The following is a 7,889-nucleotide window of genomic DNA, read 5'->3' as shown; positions in this document are numbered from 1 at the left end:
GCCAAACCTTATCGAGAGTCTATGTATGTCCTGAAGCAGTGGATATCGGTCGTCATTGTCATGTTGGCCTTGAATCCACTTGATCACCGTAACCGAGTCTCCTTCTAGGTAAATATTCTCTGTACCCAAAATTAGCCTCGCATAGGTAATGTCCTCCCATGCAGCTCTCAGCTCTGCTCTGATGATAGTTGCATCGAAAATGCACCGACCCCCAATTACGACGAGTCTGGAGTCATGATCTCTGATCACAAAGTCCACTCCTCTGCTGCCTCCACCCTTAAAAGCACCGTCATCAAAGTTTACCTTAAGAAAGCTAGAGGGTGAGAGCTGCAAGGAGACAAAAGCAATCTTAGTCACTGCAAAAGCTGAGTAGGAGTCCTAGATATCCCTAACTGACCCAAGTAAAACCACCACAATAGTACTAGTGATCTCAGCAGCATGAAGTCACGCTTTGCCCGCCACTGTCCTCAGGTATACCCTTTTGTCCTTGAAGATCCGGGCATTTTCGTCAAGCTATATATGATAGGCAATATAGGCACATCTGATACCCCACTCTGCAGTGCTGGGCCTTTGCAAGCACTCCTTTAGATAGCCTAAAAAGTCCTCAGTTGAGGACATAACCTACAACGTACTGGATAAAGCCATTGCGCACCTCCAGATCTGGGCCGCTCATGGGCATCTAAAAAGAACATGACTGATAGTGTCCTCCACGTTAGGGCACCCCTCGACTCTCACTCCCCTTACGTCTAACACGCTCCTGGTTGGCAAAACATCCCCATGCCACCTTGCAAATGAACAAAGCGACACGGGGGTGGTTGCGCATCCTCTAGATCTAACCCCCATCAATCCGTCGAGTCGTCCCTCCTCTAACTAAGTCATGTAGGTCTTAGAAACATACCTTCAGTCTCCCAGTCGCTCTCCATACCCTCCTGTCCGCAGTCTCCCCTGTGAGGATCGTTAGTGCCAAGACTCTTCAGACCAACTACTCCCGGAAGGCGTATCGGATAAGGCTCTCATTCCATCTTCTCTCCCCTATGACGATCAGATCACAAACTCTGCATCCGGTCAAGCACACCGGGTCGATCATGGTAGGCTACCAACTGAGTGGCTGCTCTGTCAGTCATCTATCCTCCAGAACATCAATAGTCTGCCCGTCCCCAATCACCCATTTGATCGAAGGGAACACCGTTGGGGCACGAGTACATATCTCCCTCTAGATGAAAGAGTTGTGATGTCCAGTGCGAAAGTCAGGCCCAACGGCCACAGCTTCGTACTTGGCCCTCATCAGGGTGCACCAAAGACTCTTAGGTTTTAGGAGATACCAGGTCACATATCTGGTCACAAGAATCTCTCGCCTCGCAATGAAGGAGCAAACGCCCAGCCTACTGCTACTAGTCAGTCGGTTGACAGATCACATCCCATACCAGCAGGTGAATGTTACTCCTTCCCTTTCGTCTGCCCTAGATAAAACTCCTGAACAACTGCTCCATAGTCCTCAACGGTGCCAGAGGCACGATTGTGTTGGACAGTAGATAAATAGAGCGCTTGTCTACCATCCTTCTAGCCTATGCCTGATGCTCTGCTTAATGGTGGAGCACTCTATTTTGCAAAGTCGACGACCAGTAATGAAAACCCCAAGATATCTCATGGTGCCCCCTGCTCACTCATTCCCAGAATCTCCATGATGATAGCCTTAAATCGTGGCTTGATCCTTGGGCTGAAGTAAATAACTGACTTGTCTAGGTTGACCTATTGCCTAAAAGCCCCATAATACTCCTCTAAAATCCTCTGAATTGCCTGAGTTGACTGTCTCGTTGGTCAAGCTAAAAGTATACGATCATTAGCAAACAACAAATGTGAGATCTGAATAGAATCTGCCATTGACCTATCGGCCTCCACAACCTGAATCTCAAAAGCATACCGGAGCACTTTGGATAGTGCGTCCGCATAGATGTTGAAGAGGCAAGAGCGAACAGCCCTGCCGCAGACTGATGAAAGACTCGAAAAACTGCGTGGGCACACCATTCACTAGAATGCAAAGGAAGGAGCCTGAATGCACCCCAAAATCCATCTAATCCACAACTAATGAAATCCAAAACTCTCCAAAAAGTGAGTCAAGAAGCTCTAGCTCATTCTGTCGTAGGCTCTTTCTATGTCAAGTTTGATACCCATTAGTCTCCTCCGACCCAAAGCTCTCTGGAGGTCGAATATGAACTCAAGAGCTATAAGAACATTGTTGGTGATGCCGCGTCCACCAAAAAAGGCCCCTGTTTGAGACTGATGAGCTTGGGCAGGATGCCCCTCAACCTCTTCACCAAGATCTTCGCAATGACTTGATACATAATAGTGTAAAGGCTGATCGGTCGTTAGTGGCTCGACTTCGTGGTGCCTTGCCTCTTTGAAATCAAAGCGATAACGACCTGCTTACAGTTACGAGGCATCCTTGCAGAAGTGAAAAATTGCTGGATAGCTGCGGTTACATCCTGCCTGATAATATGCTAGTAGCTTTTGACTTCCTCAACCAAAGACCAGAGAGCTTCTTGGACTTCCATGGCTGGGATCGGGCCAACCAAGGCTGCATTCTCCTCCTCCAAGACCCTCATCAGTGGTGCAAGCTCAGTAGGTGACCCCCTGTTGCCTAATTGATCTGTCCACCTAGATTTTAAGAACTGCTCTAGCACTTTCATGATGGTGTCAAAGTCATCTGCCCACTGCTATCCCCGATGCTGTTAATTTTGTTCCTCTATCTCCGGATGATTGTTAATTGGTGAAAGAATTTGGTGTTTTGGTCTCCCTCCATGATTCACTGTATTCTCGATTTCTGTCTCCAAAGAATCTCTTATTATCGTAGGAGCAAGTGGTGCATGGATAACTGTTCTCCTTCCATTAGCCCCCCCCCCCCCCCTTCTTTATTCTTCCTGAGATTGAAGGTTAGTTATAGAGACTTCTGTCTCCTCCACTCTTCTGAATATGTTCCCTACCTCTTTCCAATTCTATCGGTGCAGCAGATGCCAGTCATCTCTAGTTTACGGGTCATCCTGTACATTGCATCCCCCCACATTGATATCCGCCATGCCTCCTGCACAACATCCCACGGCCGAGGATAAGAGAGCCAGATCTTCTCAAATCAAAATGGACTGCGATAAGGGGTAAAGGTCGAGGTGCTAATTAGGACACGACAATGGTTCGATGCTATTCGGGGCAAGTGGCTCATCCGATAATCCGGGCATCTCTAGATCCAAACGGCTGTGACAAACACTCTGTCAATCCTCTCTCATACTCTTTCTCGGCCCGTCCTATTGTTACACCAGGTAAATCTCGGCCCGGTGAACCCAAGGTCAACCAAGCTATTGGCCATAATAAAATCCTGAAACGCCCTAACTTTTATCTTGTTGGTGAAGGCCTTACCCCCTCGCTTCTCCTGAAGGTCATTAATACAATTGAAGTCTCCCGCAACCACCATTAGATATCCTTGTTGAATCAAATTGTCTACCTCACCCCATAGCGCCCTCTCCTCTCTATAGTTAGTGCCAGTGTAGACTATAGATAAGACCCATGGAAGCCCATTTTCTTCTAAAATTATTATAATAACATGTTGGTTATACTTATGGAAAATGTCAAAATTACAACTTCCTAGTCTCCAAGTCATAATAATTCCGCCCAACGACCTTTGAGATTCCACTGCATAAAACCCCCAAGAACTAGGTAGGGCTCGCCTTGCATGCTGGAGACTCTTTTTCGACACCCGAGTTTCGAACAACACGCACACTTCTGAGTCATGCAGATGCACTAGTCTGTGAAAGGCCAGGCTAAAAGAAGACTTCCCAGCCCCTCGACAATTTCACACTAGGATCTTCATTCAGCATGTTCGGAGGGGGGTCTAGCCTTCTCCCTTAGGCCCTGCCCCCACCATACCCCCAGCCACTTCTTCCGATCCACGCCTCATGTCTAGCCCCTGCAAGGTTGCTTCAGCTGATGGACTACCTGCACACAGTTAGCACCACCGGGCCCTCCATGCCGACATTGGAGGCGCCACCAACCGAAGCTGATAGTCGTCCCCCGTGCACTGCCACTAGACCCGCTCCGGTGGCCGTGGGGAAGAGCCACTAACTCCGTTTTGCTTGGCCTCGCCACCGCCTCGACCTCGGTGGTTCGGGCGACCCTCACTTGAGAAGAGGGAGGGGGACTCTTGCTTCGTTGGCAATCATGATTGCCTCCGAGAGCCCGAACTCTCTCGCCCAAACCAGGGGACACAGGCTGCAGAAGGCTCGACCCAGACTATGCCATCCGGCTCTTAGGTCGGCCACCAACCCCAGCTGTTCAACCTCGCCACCGTCCGATCCCTTGCCCCCGATGGTCCCACCAACCACAGGCCATTGGGTAACGCCGAGTCTTGATCTCATCGATAAATCAGAAGGTATGGTGCTCCTCCGCCTTCGAGAACACATCCACCTCGTAGTCGAGCTTGCCCCTGAGATGCAGGTCCTAGGCGACCCATTCTATCGGGACTCACCGCCCCAGACTGTAAGCAATCACCGCCGTCGAAGACAACGTCCTTCTAGACATCTCCACCTATTTTGACGGTAACTTGAGTACCTCCATGAAGTGCCGTTGGAGAATCTCGAGTTCCTCCTCCGATATCCGGTGGTTAGTCCACACCAGTTGTCGCAGTGGCACCCGTGCCATTGTTGACCACAAGCAAAGCATCTCGACCACCCTCGGGAGTGGTCAATCTCTACTTCTAGACGGCCCCTTGGCGCTTGTGCCACTGTCTCCTTCATCACATTTGTGCTCCAATCACCCACCTCCACTGGAACCTCAGGTGTTCGATGAAAGGTCCCAAACATCGCACGTAATTTGATGCACTTGCACTTCGATCACATTAGGCGTCCCTCGCACTCCAGCAACCAATACACGTTGTAGCAACCTTTCGAATTTCTTGGGATGCACAATTTTTCTGGAGGACACAATGCACTCGTGTTATTAAGTTTTGTTTCTTCTAAATCGAACATAATCTATATATTTATGGTACCAGCTGACCAAATTGATAACATCTTTAGCAGCTGTACAAAAGTAACGACCGCAGATCTTGTCTTCATCAAAGTTTGGAGGGTTAGGTTGTAAAGAAAAGGCTACTCTCATTTTGTAGCCACTTGTCCATGAACCTCTTATATTAAATTAAATTGACAATAAAAAAATATAAACTAACAAATAAGATGGAAGCAAATGGGTTTTTTGTCACATGATCAAGTGTTTGTACTATCGTAGTCGAGTGTTTCAACACCATCAACCTCATTAGTTTTCCATGCTTTTCTTCTATGGTACGTGTACGCTACAAAAATAGGATTATTTCTGATTTATTTTGCAAGACATGCTATTAACATGGAATATTAATAATGAGGGGAAGCTTAATCAAATACAATGGAGAAGGGCACCATGCATGCACTTACCTAGTTTGAATGAATCTTCAAAATGGCATGGTTCCATCCACTCAAGCTATTGGATTTAACCTGGTCCTAACATGGGCTACAATTCAAGTAGCCTATGTCCAATCCAACCGATCTGTTACTCTAACAAAAATGGGGCAACCTCCACTATTTTTATTTGGACTCACAAAATGATGCATTCAACGATACCATCCTATTTTATTGGCAATTTACACCAACTGCATACGTCGCACCATCAGACAGAAGAGTATTAAGCGCTTAAGTGAAAGATTCAGACAAAGAGCTTTACCACAAGTTATGACCTCGCCAACCTCGATTTAATGATGGTTAGGACCATGGTGAAGATAACTACTAAACCATGGGATACACCGATGTGATGGTAGACTTCCGTGAGTCATTTATGACCTCCGAGAAAGGGCAAAATATGCTTAAGAGGCAAGATCCTGTTGGCTAATTCTGTTTAATGAAATCAAACTCTCACTTCATAATGAGATATCCTGGCATTTGGTGATGAGAGCACAAAAGTGCGATCTACACGCTGTTTAAATTAGTATTACTGCTAACATATAACGATAAAATTGCTAAGTGAATATTATATTTTTTTGTTTGGCCCAGGTTATCGTTTAAATGCGCATTTGGTACAGATTGGGATGATTTATGACCCCAAGCCTGATCACGCTAGAGCATAATTAAACCTGGTCAAAGCACATTTGCACCCGAGCAGCACATGTCTACACGTCACACTCTTTAGAGTGCATTAGAATTCAAAATAAAGGAAGATCACGTGTGGCTAGGGAAGTATTCTGAGTATTAGCTGCATGCTTCATCTTCAACTGTTCGAGCTCCCAGATCAGTGATCAGGCATCCCGTGATTCTTCCGCATCAAGGCCCCGCGATCATTTCCTTCTCCGCGATCCGCCCAGCCAATCATCAACATCCCCGAATAAATCCATTCCGGATCAGCTCCTCCCAGCATCCCGCAGTTCACATCCGGCGCGCCTATCCTCCCATGGTCCAAAGAAGGAAACCCATGAAGCAGCCAACCGTCTCCCTCTTCCGAATTCGAGACGTCCTCCATCCCAGCCATCCGCTTTCATCTTCCGCATCCCAGCAATCCCGCGGACCAGAGACCGAACGTCCACCTTCCCCATGATCCAAGCATTCCTCCCCGCATCCGTGATTCACCTCCAAGCACCGCGTCCGTGATCAACTCCCTCCCATCGATCACGCGACCCGGATGATCGGCTCCTCCCAGCATCCACATCTTCCTCCAAGCAATCCCGCAGCTAGCTCCATTGATCCGGCCGTTTGCGAGCATCCGGCGCCGCAGCGATCACACGTCCACTCCTGCATTCATCATCCACAGCTCCCACACCCATTCCTCTCTAGATCAGCACCTTCCAGCGTCCTGTGGCCGTCCTCGCTGTCCATGATTCACATCCCAAAATCCAGCCTCCGCGACCGCTCCAACGCGATCAATGACCGAAGTCCGTGCCCTCCTCCTCTCCCGAGATCCATCGCTGGCTTCAAGGTCTTGGGCGATCTATAAAAAGGGAAGACGCTCAGCTAGGCAAGAGAGGAAAGGGGGGGAGAAGAAAGGAGCTCTGTTTCAAAAGAAAGGAGGGTGGCCATCGGCTGAAAGGAGGAGAAGAAAAAAACCAAGAATAGGGGATGCTCTGTTCTTGGAAAGAAGAAAAAAAAAATTGTCCACTGGGTTACTTGTTCCTTTTATTTCTTTTTTTTTTTATTTTATTTTCTTGTAATCAATTTTCTTTTTATGAAATCCATCAATTTTCTTTTATGCAATCCATGTTCCAGGTTCAGTTTAATTTTTGCTTTATATACACTCTATTAATTTTATTTTATACAATCCATGCTCTAGGTTTAGTTTAATCTATGCAGTTTATTCTATGGGTTCTGGAATTCTTAGTTTTTAAGATAACTCTGAAATTTTTCTTTGCTGTTCGATTTACGGTTTTCATTTATATTCTGTCTTCAGAAATTGACCCCCTACTCTGCATCAGATTTCAATTGCAAAATTTTCTTTCTTCCCTTTATTTATTTTTGAATAGAAAACTGGCTCTGGTTGGTTATATTTTAATCGAATATCCTCAAGAACTTGTTTTAATATATATATATATATATATATATATATATATATTGCCATGAATCTTAATGGAGTTTATATTCTTTATTTGTGTGCCCCAATCGCTTTCCTGTGGATCGACCTCCTACAACCACTATTCATCGAATAGAGGATGGTAAGAGTAAAAAAAATAATAATATTTATTTGTTGGTTAAGATTTTGACAACGACACCCTTTTTAAGTCATCCTCAGGTCTACGAAAAAAGCCGACGAACAAATTTTGGCGCCGTTGCTGGGGAGGTAAGACGAGTCACAAGGAAGATTCAGCGAACTTCACTAAGATTAGGTGTGAAATT

The sequence above is a fragment of the Phoenix dactylifera genome, unplaced genomic scaffold (genome assembly GCF_009389715.1).
Source record: "Phoenix dactylifera cultivar Barhee BC4 unplaced genomic scaffold, palm_55x_up_171113_PBpolish2nd_filt_p 000343F, whole genome shotgun sequence".
Lineage (NCBI taxonomy): Eukaryota > Viridiplantae > Streptophyta > Magnoliopsida > Arecales > Arecaceae > Phoenix > Phoenix dactylifera.
The sequence above is the reverse complement of the archived record's forward strand: the minus strand, read 5'-3'. Positions refer to the sequence as shown.